The sequence below is a fragment of the Balaenoptera physalus genome (assembly GCF_965194825.1).
Source record: "Balaenoptera physalus genome assembly, chromosome: 12".
NCBI lineage: Eukaryota > Metazoa > Chordata > Mammalia > Artiodactyla > Balaenopteridae > Balaenoptera > Balaenoptera physalus.
The window spans coordinates 47,183,562-47,199,546 of NC_138897.1; the positions used below are offsets into that span (position 1 = coordinate 47,183,562).

The 15,985-nt window shown below is 37.4% G+C and overlaps 1 protein-coding gene across 38 annotated transcripts in view; it reads right to left on the reverse strand.

The window, feature by feature from the left end:
- Positions 1 to 15,985, reverse strand: part of DTNA (dystrobrevin alpha) — a 387,334-nt gene that overhangs the window by 220,348 nt on the left and 151,001 nt on the right. The window contains exon 2 of one of the 38 annotated variants that reach the window (XM_082416063.1): positions 13,062 to 13,305. The exons of the other annotated variants lie outside the window; for them this stretch is intronic. The gene's annotated coding sequence lies outside the window, so the exon portion shown is untranslated. The remainder of the gene's footprint in view (positions 1 to 13,061; positions 13,306 to 15,985) is intronic. 38 annotated transcript variants of the gene reach the window in all.

The window sequence follows — 15,985 nt, forward strand, 5'->3', positions numbered from 1 at the left end:
CACACAGGATATTAAAAAGATGTGCATCAGAGTTTCAAGATGGAATAAGATTTTTGTTGTTGTTATCGTTGCTTGCTTTGTTTTTTACTGTTTTGCACAACAGTGAAGAAGATAATTACTAACCAGTACAGTCTGGTGCCACTGCCTTGATTACAAATGATTGATTGTACAATCAATGTACAATGTACTTGATGTACAATGTTACAATGTACAATGTAACTTGATTACAGTTACACCAATTTTATCCACCATTACTATTTCATCATCAGTGCAAATGTTCGCACAATCAAAATGGCAAATAATATGTTAGGGTTATTATTAAAATAGTTTTGGCCTCAAGGGCCCCATGAAAGTGTCTTTGAGACTTCACTTTGAGAACCATTGGCCTAAAAGGAAGGGAATACAGGAAGGTGGTTGAGTGAAGGCTCTGAGGTTGGACAGAGTGGTGGTAAACGGGGTGGTAAATCTCACCCCACTTTTGATTTAATGTTCATGTAATAGTGATTGAGTTACCTACCCACTCCAAGCCCCATTTTCCACACCTCTAAAATAGGAATAATAACAGATCTTAGCACCCAGAGCTGTTCCAAGGATTAAAGGCGATCCCTTAGCATAGTGCCTGACCCACAGTAAACTCAACAAGTATTAACTATGGTTACTCACATTTATATTATCACTTCTTTTTGAGATCAAGAAACAATGATGTGAGTAAATCAGAATATCAACTGTGTTTGTTGGAATCTGTTTATGCTACACCAATCTAAATTTAGTTCTACATTTCCTCTGTGAGTACAAGCTACATGCAGATATATATATTTTCCAACTAAGTTGAGTAAAGAGATAGATAGTTTGCTCTTTGTAGGCTGATTTTGCAAATCCTTATGTAGTCAATCATGAGAGAGATTTCTTGGTAGTTAGAGTCGGTGATGACAAATGAGAGATGGGATTTTGACGGGGACCCATGATCTCTCAATCCCTGATCTGCCACCTGCCACAGTTGTGTGAGGGAAGCACATATTACCAGTGGGTTACACTGATCAAAAAGCCAGATTACAAGGAGTCACAGGGGCGCCATTTGCCTAAGGCCTAGAACAAACGCTTGAGAAATGTCTCTCCTACAACATTTACTCTTGCCCAAATCTCAGTCCTCCAGATTTTACCACTTTGTGGAGAAAACTGAATTCAGGGAAATGGTGTCTAAGGAAAAAAGTGGGAATGAGGGTATCTGCCTCAGTAAAGGGTGAGGTGTGTATGCACACACACGTGCATACATGTATGTTGCACTCTCACCAACAGGAATTTGGCAGAGATTCTGAGTGTTGGAAAAGTCTAAGCTCATACGCCCATTAAACTGATGTAAATGGGGGAAATAGGTGGGTATAAGTCAAGGAGACCCAGGCACATTCTGCATGCATATTTTATCCCTACAAATGTTTTTTATTTCTTCAAAGACGTATGCTCTCTCTTATTTTCCTTGTAATTATAAGAGGTTCACTTGGTCTATGTTTCTTTTTATTACTTTTGATATTGACCTGAGTAGAACAGAAAACATCCAAAACCAAACAGCTCTGAACAACAAGAAATCAACGATGCAAGCTTGATTATAAGTGGCACATGCCATTTGGTCTCAATGTTGGAAAAATAATAGAGCGAGTTAGAGATGGAATTGAAATGAAGAGTGTGTGCCCTGTTGAAAGACAGCAGCTCCTTCTGGTTGTCCCAAGTACAAGCATGGACCCAGTATGGCCATATATTCCTATTTTCATGGTCAGGGTGGAAATCCATATCTTTACAAGAAATCTTCAAATTTACAAATGGCTAGATCAAACAAAACATGTTGGCAGGATTTGCAGGCTACCATATTTTGCATTTCTCCAAAGATATAATTTCATTTCCCCTCCATTTCATGGATTAATGTACTGTGCCCTTGACTCATCTCTGTCACCACTCATTGGGTTTACAAGGGTGGGAAGGGAGGATAGAGAGGAGCCTTGATCGCCCTCTAGTGGCTACAAAGTGCCAAAACAGTTAACTGAACATGCTGTTTATTTACTGGAAACTCACTAAAATCAGTAAAGCAGACTTTCGCTATTTTGTGTGAGATGTGAACCACATGGTAATTTTACTGTTAGTTCAGATTAGACTCTGGGATAACAGGCAACAGAAAGAAGGAACAGGGAAATCAGTTCGAGGAGAGACTTGAGATTTAGAATGCACAGGAGTTCCAGACCTACCCACCAGGGAAAGAATCAAAAGTTCTGCTCCAACAGAAGGCAGGGCCAGCAGTACAGGCTGCTGGCTGAAAGGTGTATATTTTGTTTTACATGTAGAGAAGAGTACAGTGTGAAGGATCATCTTATCCACTGGCTAGAGTTGTATCTAGTAGTTACTGGCTAATTTGATCCCCGTTTTAAGAACTTGATAGTAGCTTAGCATTTATTAATTAATGGAGAACATATTATATCCTCTTGTGTAGAAGCTGAACTTGAGGAAAAAATTTTTAGGGTGGGAAATGAGATAAATTAGTTAATTTTGAACAAAATTAAACAGAGTTTCAAATAGCTCAGTAATATAGAGCTAATAAAGGCTCTTGAGAAAGTTGAAAAATAGATCTTGTGACAGCCTTGTTTCACTTGGATGCCCATGTTATCTTAAAACACTGTCCCCAAGTATTATATGCCTCTAGCTCAAATGTCTACTTTCAAGGATGGTTCCCTCTGTGTATTCATTTCCTCGCTGGTTTGCCCTGCTTGACACGCTCAGATAATTTAATGAACTGAAATACAATTGCTTTTAGAAGCTCAATACTTCATTATACTTTTGTTTTAAAAACAGTTTTTGAGTTGAGAGTATGTCAGCAAAACCACCCAAAAGAATGTGAATGCTGTTACAAGATCAGCCTTTCAGAAGCTGGAGGCAGCTGTCATTGGCATGCTGTCAAACAAGCACCATGGGCAGCACGGCGGCATGGGCCATGAGTCAGCAGCTCTGACAACACTAAATATGGTAACCCATTAATGTGCAAGATAACAGGTACCCATGCTGCTTCAGAAAGCCCTAGAGAGAGGAAATATTTCATTTTTCAGGTTTATTTAGAAGGAAATCCGCATAGGTCATTAAAGCCCGGATGTGAGTTCCTGTGTGTGTTCATGTGTGTGTGTGTCTGTATTGGAACCTGGATTATGATATTATCCATTTGGATTTCTTCTGTGAGGAAAAACATACTCAGATTGAGAGCTGAAATGTCAGAAGCTAGGCATTTCAAAGGGGATACTATTGAGCTAAGAGGGAGTCATGTTTTAGATCCGGGCTGTCCGATCTAATAGCCACCGGCTACTTGTGGCTATTGAGCAGTTCACATGTGCCTCATCCAAATTAAGATGCTTCGGAAGTATAAGATACACACTGGATTCCAAAGATACAGAACAAGAAATAATGGATCATATCTTTTTGATAACTTTTTATATTGCTTACATGTTGAAATGATAATATTTTTGATATATTGGGTTACGTGAAATATATTTATATTAATTTCACCTGTTTCTTTCTATTTTTAAATGTGGCTACTAGACAATTTAAAATTACATATGTGACTCGCATTATATTTCAATTGGACAATGCTGCTTTAGAAGATATTTGATTTCATCTCCTTACAGTCTCTCTCTCTCTCTCTCTCTCTCTCACACACACACACACACACACACACACACACACACACACACACGGGATAGGAAGGGGGCCATGGTAGTGGGTCACTGAAAAATTACAGGCTTCAAATTTCCATTCAAGGTGCTGACTTGGAGATCTACACCAAAGAATGGGTACAACATAAGCCAAAGCCCTGGAAGACATCCTACCTTAAATAGCCAGCTGGCCTCAACTTTAGGTCCAGGGGTGAAAGGGCATTTGTCATAGTTCATTTAATTCTGGCCACTTTACTAAGAATGAAAGGGACTGCCAAAGATGCTGAAAATGTTTTCCTCTCATCACTCTTATAGAAGAACAAAATGAGCTCTGTAGAAATGAATTGGTGTAGCTTCCTGAACTTTTCAATCTGTTTTAGATATAGATGCTCTCAAGAATGATTTGACTGTGGTGGTACCAACTGGATCATAACACACTGGGCTAAAACTTCGACTTAATGAGGATTTTGATAAAAGCAAAATCCAGACACTGATTTGGCTTTTTAAAATCAACCAACGAAAAATCATACTTTCCAGATTTGCCTGAATGTGTGTTTTGTGTTTTGAGTGTGATTTCTCAGTGCTATTAAATTATCCCCCTAAATTCTGGCTAGTGTTGACAGGTTCCTAGCAGCCTTTCTCCTGTACCTTGCTGCTCCATCCTTTTTAGCTTTAGTCCATGAATCACATATGTCACCCAGCTTCTTTTCTTCTTCTTCTTAGCCATCATCTACTTTGAGGACTGTGGAGGCCTGGAGTTGAACAGATGCCAATTTGGGGGTCCAAAGCCATTCACCTCTTACCCTTAAATTTCTCTTTCATCCATTTTAACTTTAACTATTGACTTTACTTTTTATGAGTACAGCTGGAAAACAAAGAGCTGAGTAGAGGGCTCATTGATGGTGGCTGGGCCAGTCTGAACGATTGTCCAATGGTGTATTCTAGCAATAAAATGGTAGTGGTGTTCTTGGCTCCTGAACTAGTTGGAAGAAAGGGTGAAGTTCCTCAAATGTTTCTTCATTTAAAGCTATGCAAGGGGGATTTCTATTGGAGAATGGCTCATTATACACCCATAAAATCTCTTTCTAGTATTCTTCTTTCCTTAAATTGATATATACAAAATTTAGTGCATTCATGTAAAGTTACAGAAATGTTTTAAAGAAAATTAACTGGTTCATATTTTAATAATTTTTCAGATATTTTTCATATGCATGCTTTCTTATTTAATAAATTTGAATGTTACATTAAGTGGTACAATATGAACATTTTCATAAGGGATCAAAACTAGATAAGCACTTTTACCACCACTTTGGGTAATTTTTAAAAAATCTTTTCAGTTTGGACAGTGAAAGGAAATTGATTTATACCACATTTAACTTTTTGACAAGTTTATTTTTTTCATCTAAATTCTGGACAAGTGTTTCTGAGCAACATAAAAGAAAGTGACTATATTTGGAAAACATACAAAGCAAGAAAAATTTAGGCAACCTAGCAGAAGCTTCCAGCATTTGTAGCATAGCAATCTTATATTATCTGATTCCAATGGTTGCGATTTAAAAGATGTTGAGTAAGACTACAAATATGGAAAGATTATGTAAAGCAGACTGACTTAATTGCACAAAATTTTAGATAATTGCATTACAGTGTTAAACAAAACATTTCACCATCTAATAGTTAGAATTTTCTCTTGTCTTTATCCTAGATTTATTACCAAGAAATATAACAAAAATAAGGACCCCTACATATTCTAAGATTTTACGGGTTTACTCTTCCAGAGAAACCAAACAAAGAAAAGCCACACCATTGATGGCAGCTGTGACAACTGTAAAATATGGTTTGGGAAAACTGACAGGGCTTGGAAGGCTTCGACATGAGAGTAAAAAGCAACTTCTGATTGCTCCCTGACCTGGAAGTTCAGGAACAAAGGGGTTAATGGTGATTGACAGTTCATCTAAAGTCCTTTTAGCATGGCTTCACCATTAACAGAAGAAGAAAAATGACACGATTCTCAGACATTAAAGGTAAGAGGAGCCCCTCTGTTCTCTTGAATGTGATTCCTGGCAGGAGATAAAACTCAAAAGCATAGATCTTTCAAAGAAGATGTGGTACATATATACAATGGAATATTACTCAGCCATAAACAAACAATGAAATATTGCCATTTGCAGCAACATGGATGAACCTAGAGATTATCATACTAAGTGAAGTAAGTCAGACAGAGAAAGACAAATATCATATGATATCACTTATTTGTGGAATCTAAAACAATGATACAAAGAAACTTATTTACAAAACAGAAATAGACTCACAGATGTAGAAAACAAACTTATGGTTACCAAAGGGCAAAGTGGGGGGGGATAAAGTACGGCTTAACAGGTACACACTACTATATATAAAACAGATGAACAACAAGGACCTACTATATAGCACAGGGAACTATATTCAATATCTTGTAATAACCTATAATGGAAAAGGATCTGAAAAAGAATATATATCTAAAACTGAATCACTTTGCTGTACATGATACATGATGTGCATGATACCTGAAACATGATAAATCAAATATACCTCAATTAAAAATAAACAAAAACAAAGTATATAGCTTTCACTGGCTTCATCATGATGAATTGCTTTAATGAATGGCTTACTTCACCTTTTCTAGGATTGACAGTTTGTGCTTAGTGTTTAGCAACATTAAAATTGGAAATGAACTCATGACTGAGATATGTCTAATTAAAGAAATAAAAGGAACTTATAACTGTAGCTTTCTAAAAGGAACTTATAAACTGTGTTAAAATTTGACAATGATATAAAGCCATCCTGTAATGGGATTCCTCAAAGCACAGAATGGTGGTCAAGAACATAAAGTCCATTTGTATAACTTAATTCTTTCATCTGCAGCAAGAGAAACAGTCAACAATTAAATATTACTGTGAGCGTGCGTATAAGCATACGTGCATGTGTGTGTGTTGGGGGCGGGAGTGTATGTGAAGCACCCCTTGTCTGCTCATTTAAGGGTAGAATGGAAAGTTGATAGGTTTAAGAATAAGGCAAATTGACAACTGAATTTCTTTGTGTGTATGAATATTGACTTTTTTCCCCAGAGAGTCTATCTACTCCATGGCCCAATTATAAGACTCCTGGAAAGACTGGCCCTTTCACACTCCACCAAAATAAGAGTTTTATTGTACTCAAATGCATCAAGTTCTTAGAAAAATACTCAGGCAATCTAACTTCCAGAAAAATGTATCTAGCAGTACTAACAGTAAACGTAAGTACTTACAGGAAAGAGAACATAATTTAACCAGAGTAGTGACCCTTTGAATATTTTTAGAAAATATTAGAAATTAAACCAATAAAGTTTCCGTGATAAAAGATGAAAACACAAAAGAAAATCAACAGTTGAACTGGCAAAATGCACAACAGTCTGCTTAACATATCTAAGAGTTTTTCCTTCTCATCTGATAATAGTTAATAATGATGAACAGAATACTCAAAAACACTTACCCGCATAGCTATGCTTTTAACCACTGTTGCCTTTACCAGATAAAGTTAAGCAAGTAGGATTCTGAGCATCTTTAAGCAGGGGAACGATGGTGTGGGGGAGGGGAGAGGAGGCCCTGGCTTATGCCAGGCTGATGTTCATCTTCCTCTTACCCCAAAGTACCACCAATTGTGTGAGAGAAAGGGAGGCAGTGATTTCCAATAAGTGACCCAGAGAAGGCTGAGGGTAGGTGGCTGTAGTTTGGGAAGGTCATTTCTTGAACCCAGCAGTTTACTTGCCTGACTACCAGATTTTGCCCAGCTGAATAAGAGAATACCATATGTTGTCAGCATGCTACAGGGTTCTGAAAAAAATTACATATATTACTAAAAGAATTCTTTAATACTTTCTCTCTATATATAGAATATAACGTTATATTATATATATAATATAATTCTATTATATATATAATTCTACCCAACTTCCTAAATACATACATAGTGGAAAATTATCCTACATGGAAGATGAGTTCCAAAATCTTCTGCATTTGGGGCTCAGAGTATGAGGTTTGCTTCCAGAATGTGCCCAAGAGATTAACTTTCACAACTGAGCTCTGTTCCAGCTAGTCTTTTTTTTTTTTTAACATCTTTATTGGAGTATAATTGCTTTACAATGGTGTGTTAAGTTTCTGCTGTATAACAAAGTGAATCAGCTATATGTATACATATATCCCCATAGCCCCTCCCTCTTGCGTCTCCCTCCCACCCTCCTATCCCACCCCTCTAGGTGGTCACAAAGAACTGAGCTGATCTCCCTGTGCTATGCACCAGCTAGTCTTAAAGGTACTGCATGCTCTGAATATACACTGGCAAAATGCAGGAGTACAGTATAGCGGCCAAGAGCATGAAATTACAGCTATTACTTATTTTCTCTAAAAGTATCTGCTTATCTTTAATGTAAGGATAATAATAGTGCTTACTTAGAGTAATCCTGTGGATTAACTTAGATAATGAATGTATTGTACCTAGCACACAGCTAGGTACTCAATAACTGGTAACTGCTCAAGGATTATTAACCAGGGTGAGGAGTGGGAAGTAACTAAATAGAAATGGGAGCACAGGAGTATTTCCCAAGAGTCATTTTTTAAATTAGAATTTAAAAAAAATTTTATTGAAGTATAGTTGATTTACAATGTTTCAGGTATACATCACAGTGATTCAGTTATACATACATATATATATTCTTCAGTTTCCTTTCTATTATAGGTTATTACAAGATATTGAATATAGTTTTATGTGCTATACTATAGGTCCTTGTTGTTTATCTATTTTATATATAGTAGTGTGTATCTGTTAATTCCAAATCCCTGATTCATCCCCCACCCCCTCCTGTTCCCTTTGGTAACCATAAGTTTGTTTTCTATGTCTGTGAGTCTATTTTTGTTTTGTAAATAAGTTCCTTTGCATCATTTTTTTAGATTCCACATATAAGTGATATCATATGATATTTGTCTTTGTATGACTTAGTTCACTTAGTATGATAATCTCTAGGTCCATCCATATTGCCGCAAATGGCATTATTTCATTCTTTTTTATGGCTGAGTAATATTCCATTGTATATATGTGCCACATCTTCTTTATCCATTCATCTGTTGACGGACATTTAGGTTGCTTCCGTGTCTTGGCTACTGTAATAGTGCTGCTGGTGCAGATGTATCTTTTTGAACTAGAGTTTTCGTCTTTCCTGGGTATATGCCCAGGAGTGCGGTTGCTGGATCATACGGTAACTCTACTTTCAGTTTTCCAAGGAACCTCCATACTATTCTCCATAGTGGCTGCACCAATTTACGTTCCCAGAAAGAGCCATTTCCTAAGTGAAAATCTCCTCCTTGTCAATTCACAACAGCTCTGTTATATCAGCTATTTGAGATATCACTACTCAAGCTGGAAGAACATTGTCCAATCACAGAAAATGGAGTATGGCAACCAGGTGAATGACTGAGGCTGCCCAAGCCCATAACTAAGTCCACAGTTCCTTGCTGAGCCACCACCCTAACCCAGACTTCCTCTCTGAAGAACACTCTGAATGTTGGCTTTAGCAGATTATCTGAAATGTCCTCTGACAGCTGGCAAGGAAAGTCCTCAAACCCTTTTACACAGTTTCAAATAAAGCTCAGACGGCATTAGCAAGTCTTCATAAGTACAAACTGGCTGAAATGGCCCATGTATTTGAAGATCTGTATCGTGGGCCTCTAGTTCAAAACTGTTTGGAATTTGAGCACATATTCCACAGTGATAATTTAAAATTCCTTAGGGCTAAGTGTTTTTTCCTTGTCCTTTTATTCAAACTGACCACTAACACACTGGAGAGAATCAAGCCTCAACTATAGCATTCACTGGGGAGACAATCAGGATTCAACTCCAGTATTCACTGTGAATAACAGAACCTGCCAGAAGTACGACGGGTGTGCTTAGGAAATGCAGCAGTAATCACTAAAAATGCTAGCGGTAAATCCATGCAGAGAGCTGTAAAACTGAAAAGCTAAGGCGAGGAAGAATGTTATTTTTAGCAATCAACAGGTAGAAGACCACTCTAGTTTTCCTCTTTTCTGATTGAATGTAATTATAAGAATATACAAAAAGCATAAGCGCTGATCATAGAGGTGATACAGTTTCAAGTATTGAATACTTGAGACGTGTAAGCCTTAATAAAATATTATTTCCACCTATGAGGTATTTATGTAAATCTTGGACTCTTGTAAGAAACTAATTTTTTAGAGGAATTGTACTAGATTTAGGCTTAATCACTTTGAAACAAATAATTTAATTGCTCTGCTTGACAATGTGGGTCATCAGAAAGTACCAAAATAAGGTTATTCTTATCCATTTCCAGAAAATGTATTCACTCATTTATGTATTTATTATGAACATTGCAGCTCATAGTGTGAAGTTATGAGCTCTGGAAAATACAATGATAAATTGGACCTGTACTCTGTCCCCTCTAGCCGTGGTCCCCAAACTTTTTGGCACCAGGAACCGGTTTCGTGGAAGACAATTTTTTCCACAGACCGGGGGTGGGGTGAGGGATGGTTGAGGCGGTAATGCAAGCGATGCGGAGCGGCAAATGAAGCTTGGCTCGCTCGCCCGCCGCTCACCTCCTTCTGTGCAGCCCGGTTCCTAACAGGCTGTGGACCGCTACCGGTCCACTGCCCCGGGGGTTGGGAACCCCTGCCCTATAGCACGGAGATCTTGTAGAGTAATGAAAACTCACTACTCATTACTCAGACTCATGGGGTAATTAGCTGTAATATGGTATCAAAAGTACCAAGAGCCAGAGGAGAGATGCATTTACGGTATTAGGATTTCAGAGGATGAAGAAAAGTGGAAGAGATTAGTCCAGCTGGGGCATCTGGGGGCCTTCACCGAAGAAGTGTCATTTAAACGTGGCATGGCTCCCTCTATATGTTGGTGCTTAATAAATATTTATAGAATAAATAAATGAACGGATGGATGAAAAGACATTGGAGGGATGAAGGAGCACAGTGCCTGGCACACACCAGTTACTCAGCAAATGCTTCCTGAATTGAAACTTGAAAAAATTCTGCAAAATTTGAGGAAGGACAGAATTTGGGGAAGGACATTTCAGTCAAGGAAATAAGCAAACACATGGGCATGTGGACAGTGGGCAGGGTTATGTTGGGGAACTAATGGGAAAGGGGTTTCAAAATCATGGGGCTGGACCTAGAGATTATCATACTAAGTGATGTAAGCCAGACAGAGAGAGACAAATATCATATGATATCGCTTATATGTGGAATCTAAAATATGACACAAATGAAATTATTTACAAAACAGAAGTAGACTCACAGGCACAGAAAACAAACTTACAATTACCGAAGGGGAAAAGAGTAGGGGAGGGATCAATTAGGAGTTTGGGATTAACATATACACACTACTATATGTAAAATAGATGAACAGCAAGGACCTACAGTATAGGGAACTATATTCAATATCTTGTAATAAACTATAATGGAAAAGAATCTGAAAAAGTATATATATATATGCATGTGTGCGTGTGTGTGTGTGTGAATCACTTTGCTGTACACCTGAAACACAACATTGTAAATCAACTACACTTCAATTTAAAAAAAGAGAGTAAAAAATTAAAAAAAACCAAAACAACAACAAGAAAAGCATGGGGCTGAACCGTATAGAATGTAGTTAAGGAGGGTGAATGGTATTAGATGGATGAAGATATGCCACTGACAGTTTCGTAGCTACTGCAGGATTCAGTCTAAACTCCTTGACATGAATCCCAAGGCTTTCTGAGATCTGGTGCCTGCCCACATCTCCAGCCTTCTCTATTACTCCCCTCTCCATTCATGCTGGACTTTGTTCATTTCCTCAGTAAACAGCATTTTCTTTCCCCTCCTAGTATTACACGTACTTTTCCTTCTGGTAATCTTTCCACTTTTGTCCTTCTTCTGCCCCCTCTGTTTGGCTAACTCTTACTTACCCCCAGGTCTCAGCTTTACCATCACTTCTTCCAGGAAACCTACCTGCCCCTTGGACTAGGTTGGCTCCCCCTTTTATGTTGTCCCATTGATCCTGTACGTCTCCTGGCACCTTATTGTAATTACCTGTCTATTGTTAGTCTTCCCTGTTTGTGGGCTCTTCGAATGCAGAGACCTTACCTATCTGGGAGCTGTATTCCCAGGACCTACTTCAATTCCTATAATACTCATTAAATGATTTGTTGCATGAATGAAACAGACAAGTTCAGACATGAGTATTAGGAATGTTCATCTGACTGGAGCATATCCCATATTATTGAATGAGGGGAACCCAGGTTTTAAAAACTAAAAGTGGCTGGTCATGGTATATGGTCATTAAAATATCATAAAATTCAATAGGAACAATTAACATCGATTGAGTGCTTACCATACCAAGCACTGCGCTAGTTACTTTGCAAGCATTACTTCACTGAATCCTCAGAGTGTCTTATGAGGAAGGTAATAAGGAAATGAAAGCACAGATACAATTATACGGAAATAAAATCTGACCACCTTACAAAAACACTGTGTCTATCCCTTAAGTACCACTTGTAGTTCTTGCTACCACAGCTCACAAGATATATATGAAATATCTAAAGGGAATAGGGAGGTAGCTGTATAAAGACAGGCTAAAAAATGTAGGGTATTAAAAAGAAGATCTGAAGTGTATAAAGCTTTGAATGATCTGGAAAAGATGACAACAAACGTATCCACTGGAAATTCACTGAAACTTCAAAGAGGTAAGTTTAAGACCCATAAGAATGTACTCTTAATATTACTAGGAGTAGGTTGGAAATGGAAAGTAATTTTTAAACATTCATATGACTCATGAGTCATGGAGCTGTAATAAATTACTAATGAACATTAGGATTTAGAGGCAAATTCTTAATCTGACAGTAAGAAGAATAACTACATTCTTTCATAACATATCTCCTGGTGCCACTGTAACAGAAAAAAACGTTTTTAACAGGACCAAGAGTCTGATTCAATGCACTAATTTTATATTCTTTACTGACATTAGAACGGATATTCATAAATACTCAATTGTGGCAGCTTTTTCATACAGACCTGGTATAGTGTCTGTCTCCAAACTCAGTAAATATTCATTGACTACTAGGAGTGACCAGGGGTGTCACAGACTAAGTAAGAATCTGAATTTTCATTCTATTTTGAGGTAGAGACACTGGCTCCAAATCCAAAAGATGATTAAGAGCATATAAAAAGGAAAGGATCTAATTACCACCATTACTATAAAAAGACTATGTCCCAAGGGCGGCATAGAAGCAAAGCAGGTGTGTACAAGTAGGGAAAACAACACACACTCACACCCACACCCACACACCTCTTTCACCATTTTCTGTTGATTCATATAACTGGAACTTCACCCTTGAAGTAGAATGAAGAGTTCACCTGACTCATACTTTTCCTGCTTATAGTTCGTTTTTAGTGCTTTGGCAGTAAATTCAGGTGCTCGGAAGGTCAACTTTTTCTCTTCAAACACTTCACTTTTAGGATGTGAGGATTTTCATTTTCTGTGCCAGGTGCCAGAATGCAGTGTAATCTGAGATTTGCTTGAAGTGGGGAATCTTTAAAAAAAATGTAAGACTCCTTTGACTCTCAAATTCTCCCGTGTAATTAACTTTACCTAAAACTTTGAGCCCTGGACTCTATTTTTTTTTTTTTTGGTGGAGTGAGAAGTACCAGTTTTGAGATAAGTGAAGTTTTCAAATACCTGACTGGATTTATAAGGAACACCTTGGAATCTGAAAGCAAACTTTACGCCATTTTTATATTCCTAGCCTACCTCCACATACAAACTAATGTCAGAACAACAAAGTGACTTTACAAGATTTTTCAATTTCCTATGGTTGCTTTGGATCACTTATAGCATAATCTTGGAGTGAGGTGGCTACATGACAGGAAAAAGCAGGGGAAAAACAAAAGAAATGTCTTTAAAGATTTTTGTAAAAGTGTTTTTATACGGAATGAGGCATATATCAAAGAGAAAGTAAAGACTATCACACTAGACACAAAATGAAAACATAAGATTATAAACATTGATGTGTTCGGCAGAAACAAGCAAAAATTTCTTTGTAAAAATCACACTCCCTGCCCCACCCCAGTTTTTTCCCTCCAGAGATCAACAGGCCATCAAAGAATTTCATCCACTGATTTGTAGCACAAATGGCACATTTGGGTGAAAATTATTCACATTATTTCAAGTGGAAATATTTCACACGTGTAAATGTTGTTGCCAGAAGAATCCCAGAAATGAGGCTCTGTCTTTAGAATGAGGCAGAGAACCTACTGGATGTATTTCACTGATTGTGGGTATAATGTCCGTAAAGGAAATTTGCCAGGGATTCACAGCCATTCTTACTTGTTCGAAGAAGCCCTTTTGCAGACATATCAATTCCTAAGTCATAACATTCCTTTGCTCAGATTGTCTTAAAAGCTGATGGATAAACACTAAAATAGCCCTCCTAACACCTCTGGGAAATCACTATGATGTGCGTTTTCAAGATGATAAATACAGACAGAGATAAATTTGTAAGCCAAGAACGAATGCGAAATGGAGGAGAGCAGAATGGAATTCATGAGCATCAAATTTCCAGTCCTCAGTACAGAGCGTTCTTATCTCCAAAGAAATTCTAATAAAGGCCTGAGCCATTACAACTAACTCTGAAATAGGAGAACACTAGCTTCAAGGATAAAGTTTTAACACGATTACAATATTTGGATTAATTCCTAAGACATTAAATCGAAAAATTCGAATAGTACCACATTAAGAAGATACTAAAGGTGGCCCAAAATTTACCTTTTAAAACAAATGTTATGGGTAAAATATTTGGACCCTAAAGATTTACACATCCACACACACACACACACACAAAACTCTACACTTTAATTATGCAATTTGCCTAATTTCTTGAAGACAAAGAGAAGCAGAAATACAACATAATCTAGAGTGAGTTTTGAAGAACCTCAAGAATTTAGCCAAACTTTAAATGCTTGTTATTTGACTGATCTTTAGGCAAATCTTCAGAGTTGGGACAAAGCTTCTAAAAGAATCTGAAGGAAGCAAAACTAAATTTATTGAGAGGTCTGCTTTGAGTGGTAGCACAGTCATTGAAAGGACATTTCAAAGAGAATAAGCATGCAGTATAGAACCAAAGAACTCTACTACTGCATATGTCCTTCGGCTCCAATTTCCCTTTACCCACAACATGCATTTCAAGTCCCTCCATCTGTTCTGCCTCTACCTTGTTCTAAAACACTGCCCTGGTTTGGTCATCTTATTTGGATTATTTGAAACAGCCTCCTTTGGTAACCATAAGTTTGTTTTCTCTGTCTGTGAGACTTTCTGTTTTGGAAATAAGTTCATTTGTATCATTTTTTTTAGATTCCACATATAAGCAATATCATATGAAATTTGTCTTTCTCTTTCTGACTAACTTCACTTAGCATAAAAATCTCTAGGTCCATCCATGTTGCTGCAAATGGCGTTGTTTCATTCTTTTTTATGGGTAAGTAATATTCATGTATATAAAAGGGGAAAGGATGGGGAGGGATTAATTAAGAGTTTGGGATTAAAATATACACACTAATATATAAAAAGAGATAACCATCAAGGACCTACTGTATAGCACAGGGAACTATAACCAATATCTTATAATAACCTATAATGGAAAAGAATCAAAAACAGAATATATATATATGAAACATATGTATAACTGAATCACTTTGCTGTACACCTGAAACTAACACAACATTGTAAATCAACTATACTTCAATAAGACTTTTAAAAAATGAAATAGCCTCATAACTAGTCTCTCTACTTCTACTCTTACTCTACTTCAATCCATTCTTCCCAGAAAGCTGCAATGATCTTTTAAAATGAAAACAGGATCACATCACACCTTTTCCTTCATTATCCTTTTCATTGGCTCTCCACTGTGCCTGCAGGAAACACCAAAAGGCTGAACATATCAGACTCCTTGCCTACTTTTCTAGCCTGTCTTGCAGCATTACCCTCTGGTCCCTCTGGGTTTCTGTTACACTAGCCTCTTGAATGTCTCAATCTCTTCCCAACTTGGATCCTTTGAACCTGATGTTCTCCCTGCCTGCAAAATTCTGTCTACCACCCAACTCTTCTCTTTGTTAAATTGTACTCATTCTTCAGGTTTTAACGTCAATATTATTTCCTCAGAAAGACCTTCCCTGATTGCCCCAAAGAATTCAGTTTCCCCTACTGCTTTCTTTCAT